General features: G+C 43.1%; 1 protein-coding gene across 1 annotated transcript in view; it reads left to right on the forward strand.

Moving 5' to 3' along the window:
- The first annotated feature begins 6,074 nt into the window (after positions 1 to 6,074).
- The window catches only part of palmdb (palmdelphin b), a 56,223-nt gene continuing 51,237 nt past the window's right edge, over positions 6,075 to 11,060 (forward strand). The window contains exon 1 of the mRNA XM_020608945.1: positions 6,075 to 6,271. The gene's annotated coding sequence lies outside the window, so the exon portion shown is untranslated. The remainder of the gene's footprint in view (positions 6,272 to 11,060) is intronic.

Here is an 11,060-nt window from a genome sequence, read left to right on the forward strand (position 1 = left end):
TGAGGTGAGGTAATGACTAGATTTGAACAGTTTAGTGAGGGGCTGCAAGAGATAAGAGCTCTTCAATCTGATGCACAGCCCATGATCATATAGGAGTGGAAAAACATTGCTACAGCTTTGTGTGCACTACTTAAAATTCAGTGTCATTCATTTGCTGCTGTACCCACTCTTCCTCTGCCTTAGCTGAAAATTATTACTGTGGCTGGGCTGCCTAACTGGTTGATGTTTATAAAGACTCTATCTTTAGACTGGAGCAGCTAAAACACTCCACTTCACTGGTTGCCATGGAAACAAGACTGGGGCCTAATGGCACATGAGTAGCACTGGTGTGCTGATGATGAGAACCAGTATAATGATGAAAATGCCTGTGCTATGAATGACTGAAGATCTTGGAAGAGTGACCCTGTGTTGTACTGGTGCTCGGATAGTGGCTTTAGATTGAATTGTGTCCGGGGTAAAACTGAGATTTGTGAGGAGAGGAAGCCCTTGTCTACAAAGGGGAGGTGGTGGGTGGATGTGTCACAGCCCACACTATCACACTATTTTCATGGGAATATTTCTTCAGTACAATGTAGCTGATGTGGACTGTCACAGTAGCACAGACTATTATAGCACAGACTACCATTTACCTCCATTTCAGTGATGAAAAACTGATAACTCTAATTTTGTTGTCCTTTATTTTATTGAATTCAGTGAGTAGAGGAGTTCCATGTTTGCAACAGCTTTGATGGTGCTGGACTTATCCTGAACACAGCTGCTTTGTTTCACTGTAGAAACTGTGACTTTGTGTGCAGCAGCTGACCTGTTTGCTGTGCAGAAAAACATTTAGGACCACAAGGCTACATAGGATCACAGTATCACAACAGAAGAATTAAATCATTAATGGAGTTAACGCTGCAGTGCCACATCCCTAAATTATGCACAGCTCCTCTCTCAATGTAGAGACAGATCTATGGATCCTTTTGTCCTGTTGTTGTTTGAGGAGGGTCACAGAGATTTATTTAAAAAAGAAAAGTACATTTTACATTTGCATGCTCAGTGTGAGACAGTATCTGAAGGTAGATGTTTTAGTTTTCCTTTGAAGGAGAGGATACATGCAGCCATAAAAAGTCCTAGAAGATAAATGAGCAATGCTGATATTAAACTAGGCATGTAGGTCCAGTCAATTCTTAACTCTTCTTCGTAAGAAGTTAGTAGATACGGTTTGGGAGGTGATAATGTTTAGAAAAGAAAGAAAGAAAACCACTACATCTCTCTAACCCCATTTGTCCATGTCCTCCAGGAGTCCCAGCCTCTCCTGTATCTCTCTCTCTCCCTCCCTGTGTTCACATTGTCCTTGTCACTTTCTCTTCCTTGTGTTCATATTGTGCTTGTGTTTGTTTTGCTTCTTTCATACGTGTGAATGGTGCCCTCGAGTTTTGCCTTGTATATTTATGTATCGTGTCCTCTTTCTAGGTCTTTATAGTGGAGCGAATGTTGTGTGGCCCAGGTCCTGGAAATTGTTCAATGTTCTCTAAGGACAGAGGGTGTATAAATATAAGCTGCAGCGCAAAGACATGAGACAAACCATACCAAAAAACAACCTTCAGGGATCTGATCTTATCGAAACAATCTTCAGCACTGACAGTAAAGAACACTACACTTTCACATGCATTCTGCCATTTTGAAGAGAAGCTGCATGAAAAGCAGATCAATGGTGGGCAGTTCTTCTCACTGGTCTGTCGTCCAAGCATGCACAATTTTGGAGCGGGTACTGTTGCTATGGCAACAACAGCCTCTCCAATTAAAGCTTTTAAGTAGAGCAGTATTTCAAAAAAATAACAAACTCAAGACTAAATCATCATTTTATAACAGTGAAGTTGAATGAGATGGACTGGTAGGCTCTGTTTTAACCAAATACCTCACAATGGATGTGCTGACACTATTGTATCAGTACAGGCTCATCTGTATCGTTGACCCAGGACAGTTGGAGTAAAGTCATGAAGAGAACGACAGGGATGGCCAGATATATTCCCTTCCATACAGTGTGTCACCGCTCACACTCTATAAAGCTAAATATGGAGAGGAATGGTACACTAAATATATGTCAGCACTGATGTCTGTGCATGTCCATTATGAGCAAGGACAGCTAAAAACACACACAGATTGAACTGCACATTCATAGTTTTTTATCAAATGAAACATGGTTATGTGTATTGTGCACATGCATAATGACCACCAGAAAAAAACACCTTTGCTGACTTGACTTATTAATTACTACCAGATAAATTTGGAATCATTTTCCCCATAGACCACATCAAACTCAAGGCCCGCGGGCCACATCTGGCCCAGCGTACAATTACATCCGGGCCGCAAGATCATGTTATATATCTTTTTTTTAATGGCCCGGCGATATGAAGCACCGATAACACACAAACTACAAATCCCATAATGCAGTGCAACAGCTGCCTTATTGAACGATAGGCTACCTGTGGTCATTCCCGCGTCATCAATCAAGCGTCTGTTGAATTATACAACCCTAATTTCAAGTCAAAGCTAGCCCCTAACAATGGCCAAGAGAAAAGTTGATTCTGAAAACAGAGCCTTTCAAAACCGGTGGGAGGCTGAATATATGTTTACTGACATTGCCGGTAAACCCGTGTGTCTTATTTGTGGAGCTAATGTGGCTGTAATTAAGGAATATAACCTAAGACGGCACTACGAGACAAAACATCAGGACAAGCTGAGAAACGTGAATGCAGAGCAGAAGCTACACAAGGTAGAGGAGTTGAAGAGGAATCTGACATCACAGCAGATGTTTTCACCAAAGCGAAATCACAGTGAAGCTGCTGTGAAAGCAAGTTTTATTGTGGCAGAGGAGAAAATCAGCTCAGCCATTTACCGAGGGAGAGTTTCTGAAGAGCTGCATGATGAAAGTGTGTGACGTCTTGTGTCCAGACAAAAAGCAGGTGTTTTCGCAAATGTAAGCCTTAGCAGAAATACGGTTGCTGATTTGAAGTTCAAGTTAATTTATTTTGGAATAATATTGTATCCTGTCTGTTTCCATCCATATTTATGTTCAAAAAACATTGTTTTAGTCTGTTCAATACATTTTTATCCTGTTCTGCCCGTGACCTAAAGTGTGCTTTGAGTTTTGGCCCCCTGTGCGATTGAGTTTGACACCCCTGGCATAGACTGTTGACAGGACACGTTAATGTGAAATCCTGGTGAACCATTAGTCTTTATATTGAATTATTTTAAGCCAAATGTTCAGAGCCATGCCTACATGGAACCTTGTGCTGATGCAGTGAATCCACATGGCACCTGGGCTTGGGGGATCCCCCCTAGTAACCAGGACAAAACAGTAGGCAGAAAGGAACTGAGAAGGATGGGATAGACTAGAGGGCGGGATGGTTTTATGAAAAACTAAAGCACTCTGCTGGTAGAGAGCAGAAGTATTTATAGGCAGGTAGCAGCGGAAGTCATGCATTAGGGGATTGGTCCTGCTCCTGAACCTCCAGTGTTCATCTTCATTTCATTGGTCAGAACCATGCCTATGTGGAACTTTGTTCTGCTGCTGCTTGATGAATGTGAGAGCATTTTCGGGGAAGGCTTCCAGTGAATCTGCATGGCACTTGAGCCTGGTGCATCCCTAAAAGACCTTCCTAAGAAGAGAGCAGATTTAAACTTATGCACATCCTGAGGGTTAAGGGGATGTACTGCTGGTGGGCATGCAAGCCTTCATCACTTAATCTTTGCAAGGCGGTTACCTTGCTAGCTGCTGTAGTTGCTGCTCTGATCCTAAATGGGAGATTGGAGAAGCATTGGCCACAAATCAGCAAACCATGTATTGCTCTACAAGCCATCACAAAACCTACTGAGGGCACAACCAGGAAAAGTAGATGACAGTGGAGGGGGCATGCACAGAGAAGGAGTGGCTCAGGCAGGAGAACACCATGGAGTCGAGGAACCTTGAAAAGTAGGGGACAAAAAAACAAGGAGTCACAGCCTGGTCTCAGGGAGTGGCAGGCAGAGCAGGAAAAGAGGGGTGCAGGGTGGCGGTGCCTAAAACACCCATTGCTGATGGAGGAGGAACTGCTGGAGGCAAGGCTGCAGCTTCGGTCAGGGAAACAGGGAAGACGCCAGTGTAAGTTGGCAGGGGAGAATGCAAAGTGCATCCCGGTGATGGTACAGGTACAAGGTGAGAAGGCCACAGACAGCCTGGTGCCTGTGGAGGAAAAGATAAGTGGCAGCTCGGTGTCAGGAAAGGGAAGGTAGCCCAGTACCCAAAGAAGATGGAAAGGAGGAAAGGAGCGGGAGAGACAACAGAACAGGAGGAGGCAGCTCGGCACCCGGATAAAAAAGAAACGGGGAACGCAGATAGAAGAAAGACAGCCTGGGGCCTGATGCTGGAGGCAGAAGGGCAGCCCACTATGCCAGATGGAGGCATGTGGCCAGGACAGGGCCAGACGGCATCTCAGAGACTGGTGGAAACCCACCATGAAGCAGAAACACTTGTGGAGGAAGGTGAATACCATGAACAAGGGACAGGAACACATCCACTGAAGCAGAATGGGAGACAGACTTCATGAACAGCCATGGAAGGCGAGTATGGTTAGAGACTGCAGCCACTGTTTTCTAGGAACTAAAGCACTAAAGCGCTCTGAAGGTGGAAAGTGGAAGTATTTACGTCACGGGGGAAGGCGTGTGTTAGTGACATCGTCCTGTTCCTGATCCTCTGATGTTCATTTTCATTTGTGTGACATTATCACAAGCTAAAGTTTGTAGGACCTGCAGGCAGGATTATGTAAATCCACTTTGGGCCAGAACAAACAAACATTAACCTCTAGAGTCCTGAGCTTTGGAATGTCTCCCAACAGGAAGCTCACAAAGTCAAAGTGTCCTTTGCCAAGACACTGAACAGGGACCAGAAGCTAGTTATTAACTGGCACTATCTTTGGGTTTAAAATGCAACTATTTATTTGTGAAGTGTTGGAAGATTAACATCTTCAGTAGGAACCAGTGGTCTCATGGCTCAGAGCCACAGGCAGGTTAAAGAAGACCCCATGTCTCCCACTATCAGTGTCTTACATTCACATTAATTCATTTGACGATTTGTCCTTTTGATGTACAAATTTGGTACAATCAAACAAGAGTAGATCATAAAGAAATCTTCAAAAAAGAAGTGTACAAGTTCCAGGTCACTGTTACATGAGTACAGTGGTGCGGTGGGTAGAGCAGTTGTCTCCCAACAGGAAGATTACAGGTTTGAATCTCGGTGCCTGCAGCCCACAAAGTCAAAGTGTCCTTTGCCAAGACACTGAGCACACCAAACATGGATGCCTAACATTCAAGGTATTTAAACCTAATTTTAATGAATGTGGTACTGTACACTATAATGTCAAGACCCAGTTTGTTTATCCCTCACAAGTCACCTTAAGTTGTTTTTTTATGGTAAGCAGCAACAAAAAGTCAAATTATGCTGGTTTTATGACAAAATTAAAGTATCTCTGTGTGAGAAATGGATGGAAATATTATGTGTATTGTATCATATTTATGCATTTATTGCAGATGCAGGGCTCCACCACATAAATCTATGAATTTTAGGGTGACAACTTGGTTTATCGTTAGGGTTAGTGTTATACAAATAGTGGTTAGTTTAAGGTTATGCTTCATCTCCAGGAACTGAATGTAATTCAATGTAAAGTCCCTGTGTCAAATTAAAACAAATCTGTGTGTGTGTGTGTGTGTGTGTGTGTGTGTGTGTGTGTGTGTGTGTACCTTTGTATTACTTGCATCATGACACACTCACACTGAGGGGACTTGGCCATCCTTGTGGGGACCAGAAGCTAGTTCGCACAAGGAAATCATTGAATTTTAGGGTGGCAACATGGTTTAGGGTTAGGATGAGGTTAGGGTCAGGGTTATGGTTAGGCAGGTAGTGGTTATGGTTAAGGTTAGGATAAGTCTACAGGAAATGAATGTAAGTAAATGTAAAGTCCCCACAAGGAATGGAAACGCAGCATATGTGTGTGTGTGTACATTTGTGGAGCAGTTGTTTGGTAGAGGTATTTCAGGCACATGGTCTGTGACAGACTCATAGGGAGCAGAAAGAGACAGAGACAGAGAGGGAGAAGGAGGGAGTCTTCCCAGTCACTCTGAATCTCTCTCAGCCTACACAATCTCCCGGCACAACCCAGGGCTCAGTAATGTTGGAGGCACTGTGAGAATAAGCTCTGTCTTTCACACACGCTCTGCTATCACCTGCTTGAGGACACACAGCACACACCCGGTGAGTAGATCTCTCATTCAGTGTTACTGTTTGCATTTGGCTCTGCTACACTAATGTAGAAGCTGAGTGGCTTCGACCAGATGTATATTGTACTCTTGTCAGATCAGAGAAATCAGTATGTGCACTGATTACCACTGTGTTGTAAACTATTCTTTGTACATAATTTCTGCTATAAGTCAGTTATCCAGAGGTAACTGGTTGTCATTGAGAAGGAGCCAGGAGGGTCTCTTGCTTCTGTAGTCTTCACTCTTTCAAGCTATCAGTTCTTTGCAGCATCCCAGGTAGGGTCTGATTTTAACTATAAAATACTTTTACTCAGAGATGGACACACATGCAAGGAGAAGTTGAGGATCCTTAAAAGCTTCTAAATGGCATCTTGTCATACTATTTTCATGCTCTTCAGAAATTATATACAAAACTGACCATCTTTATGACCCCAACCTCAAAATGTACAGTATGTTGGTGTGAAAATGTATGTAGTGCACGCAGACACACACAAACCCACACACACACACACACACACACACACACACACACACACATACATATGTACTCCCACATACATGCTGTTGTTTTGAGCTGCCGGCAGAAAACAAATCACCTTGTGCCCTTTCTTTTCCATTCATTCCTCTCAGATCAACATTGTGGGTGGCCTAGCATTTTTATTCTTGTGGGGATCCAAAACTGGGAACCCATTTAAAACTGGGGATTCACCTTCCTCTTGGAAACCAGATGCAGGTCCCCACAAAGTAAATTGTTGAATTTTAGGAAAATGACTTGGTGCAATTTTAGGGTTAGGTTAAGGCTAGGTTAAGGGTTGGGGTTAGGCAAGTAGTGGTGATGGTTAAGGTTAGGGTGAGTCTCCAGGAAATGAATGTAACTCAATTTAAAGACCTGCTATGTGACAAAAAAATAAAGCTGTGCATGTGTGTTGTATTACTGTAAATCCAAAAATTTAGTAAGAAGAAGTTGGTGTAATATAAGCCCAATGAAATCCATTTAAACTTGATTAGGTAATCATACTAAATGTAAATGTTACCTTTATAGACCGCCACCAACAAGCTAAAAGCATGGCATGACATGAATACAGTTATCTCATACAGGTCTTTGAAAGAATTTGGGCATACATATTTACAAAAATGTCTTTAAATTCTTGAGCAAATGCATAAGGTATGTTTGATTTGATTTGATTTATTCTTTCAAGCATGTAAAGACAGTTGATATGTCAACACACATAATTTTACACATATCCAACAAATGCTAATCCAATATCAATTTGCTTATACCTAGTACATGCTTGAATGTAGTAGGAAGAAGTCAGACTTATCCAGTCCTACCCCATGACATCATCTTACCATCATTGGTTTGCAAGCAGTATCTCTACATAGATAATTCTCTTCTACACCACACAAGTAATATACTAAAAAATTATAACAGAGTGTTAACATTCTTACATAATTACATTCTTAAATAATTATTTTCTACATGACACAAGTAATATACTAAAAAATTATTACATTATGTTCATTTGGTACTTGTCAATCAATTCTGGCTCAAGAATTCAACTTATTAATGACTGTGAAATGACTGGACTCAAGACATTTAGAGGTGTTAGAGACTGTAATGCTGTTAATGTTACTTCATTGTTGAATTCCCCCTAGGATGGCACAGTAGAACAACTAGTATCTTGTTTATCTGAAGTCAGAATGGGCCACAGTGTTAATCAAAGGCCAATATAACTTTGATAAACTGGTGTTTAGCAGATCTTGCTTTAGACTAGTAAGGGAATGCTGTTAGCCTTGTGTGTTGTTAATCCATCATAGATTAGATTAAGGAAGGAGGAGCAGGGATTAGAAATCAGGAGGACCTTATCTGAATGGCCAGACAGACAGTGAGGCTTTGGGGTCATGTCACTAGGACTGCAGTCTGGTATGGATCATGGACAGAGCACTGATCCAAAGACCTGAAGGGATTTTATCCAAATTCAAAAGGCAGACATATACATCACAGGAGAGCTGTGAACAAGCAATACTTTAAATATAAAAGAACCACTAATCCCTCCTAGGTTACATTATTTTCAGAGGAGTAAGGTACCATAGGTTCAGTCGTGTGTAGTTTCTTTGAACTCTTGAACACTTCTCTGCTCTAGTTTGGCTCATGACTCATGGTTTGTGGTGGCTACAGATGAGGGAATTTAGTGACTCTTAGTGCAGAGACACACCAGGATGAAGTGAAAGAAATAGTAGTGACAAAGGCCAACCTTTGCGTCGCCTCATGTCAGCTTTGTCTAGGTCAGTCAGGGTGAAAAATTGACACTTGAACACCTCGCCCAGACTGTAGCCTATGGCCAACTAGCACATACTGTACATTCTGCACATTCATTCATTCATCTTCTACCGCGTAATCCCTGCGTTCTGCACATGCGTGACAGAAATAACTTCCCAACCACAAGGTGGTAGTATTTGTATTCACCACTCACAAAGGGAAATTCAGTTAATTGGACATGATTTGGAAAGGCATACACCTGTCTATATAAAGGTCCCACAGTTAACAGTGCATGTCAGAGCACAAACCAAGCCATGAAGTCCAAGGAATTGTCTGTAGATCTCTGAGACAGGATTGTATCAAGGCACAAATCTGGGGAAGGGTACAGGAAGATTTCTGCAGCATTGAAGATCCCAATGAGCACAGTGGCCTTCATCATCCAGAAATGGAAGCAGTTTGGAACCACCAGGACTCTTCCTAGAGCAGCCCGCCCGGCCAAACTGAGCGATCGAGAGAGAAGGACCTTAGTCAGGGAGGTGGCCAAGAACCCGATGGTCACTCTGAAAGAGCTCCAGCATTTCTCTGTGGAGAGAGGAGAACCTTCCAGAAGAACAACCATCTCTGCAGCCCTCCACCAATCAGGCCTGTATGGTAGAGTGGCCAGACGGAAACCACTCCTCAGTAAAACACATGGCAGCCCACCTGGTGTTTGCCAAAAGGCACCTGAAGGTCTCTCAGACCACGAGAAACAAAACTCTCTGGTCCGATGAAACAAAGATTGAACTCATGTCTGGAGGAAACCAGGCACCACTTACCACCTGGCCAATAGCATCCCTACAGTGAAGCATGGTGGTAGAAGCATTGAGCTGTGGGGATGTTTTTCAGCGGCAGGAATTAGTCCTGCCGACTACATCCTAGATCCTGAGACTAGTCAGGATCAAGGAAACAATGACTGCAGCAAAGTACAGAAACATCCTTGATGAAAACCTGTTCCAGAGCGCTCTGGACCTCAGACTGGGGCGATGGTTTATCTTTCAACAGGACACCAACCCTAAGCACACAACCATGTTAACAAAGGAATGGCTACGGGACAACTCTGTGAATGTCCGTGAGTGGTCCAGCCTGAGCCCAGACTTGAACCTGATTGAACATCTCTGGAGAGATTTGAAAATGGCTGTGCACTGATGCTCCCCATCCAACCTGATGGAGCTTGAGAGGTACTGCAAAGAAGAATGGGAGAAACAGCCCAAAAATAGACAGGTGGTATGCCTTTCCAAATGATGTGCAATTAACTGAATTTCCCTTTGTGAATGGTGAATACAGATACCACCACCTTGTGGTTGGGAAGTTATTTCTGTGTTATTTTATGTGCAGAACGTACAAAACGAACACTGCTGACAGAGGCTGACTTGTGCCAATAGTGCTGGACACACCAGGAGGATGAGCACTGCGAGACCCTCGAAGCCTGACAGCAGACAGCCATTGGCTTGGTGCGTTGCGACTTTTAGGGCTCTATTTTTCTGCCAGCACAGTTTCTGCTTCCTTTCAAAATTATTGACAGTTTTTCAAATTCATCAGAAATAGTTGTATTTCCAGCATGTGATGCTCCTTTAATTTGTAATGAAACTCACTTGTAGCAATCAGCAGGTGCTGGAAACATAGAAATCACACTTGAACCAGTTAAAATGGAGAAAAGATGACTCAGCCTTTGTGTAGTGTGGACCACACTGAGCATAGCGAAAAGAAAAAAGAGCAAAGAATTGTCTGAGGATTTAAGAACCACAATAGTGGAAAAGCCTGGACAGTCTCAAGGCTACAAGTCCATCTCCAGAGATCTGGCTGTTCCTGTGTCCACTGTGCACAACACTGTCAAGATGTTTACAGCCCATGGCGCTGTAGCTGATCTGCCTGGATGTGGACAAAAGAGAAAAATAAATGACAATTGCAACCAAGCCTTGTTTGAATGATGGATAAAGAGCCTCAATCAACTTTCAAACCAGTTCAGGCTGACCTGCAGGCATAGGGTGCAACAGTGTCAGCTCGCACTATCTGTCGCCATCTGAATGACAAGGGACACTATGGTAAGAGCCCCAGGGGGCCCCACTGCTGACACAGAAACATAAAAAACCAGATTGGATTTGCCAAAACCTGCCTGAGGAAGCCACAATCCTTCTGGGAGAATGTCCTGTGGACAGATGAGCCTGAAACAAAGCTTTTTGGTCGAGCACATCATTCTACTGTTTTCAGAAAACAACATGAGGCCTTCAAAGAAAAGAACACGGCCCCTAAAGTCAAACATGGTGGAGGTTCACTGATGTTCTGGGGTTGCTTTACTGTTTCAGGTACTGGATGGCTTAACCTTGTGTATGGCGTTATGAAATCTGAAGACTACCAATGAATTCTGGGGCAAAATGTAGGGCCCAGTGTCAGAAAGTTGGGTCTCTGTCAGTGGCCATGGGTCTTACAGCAGGACAATGACCCAAAGCAGACTTTAAAAAGCACCAGAAATGGTTTCAGACAATGA

Source organism: Monopterus albus, unplaced genomic scaffold (assembly GCF_001952655.1).
Source record: "Monopterus albus unplaced genomic scaffold, M_albus_1.0 scaffold96.1, whole genome shotgun sequence".
Classification (NCBI taxonomy): Eukaryota; Metazoa; Chordata; class Actinopteri; order Synbranchiformes; family Synbranchidae; genus Monopterus; species Monopterus albus.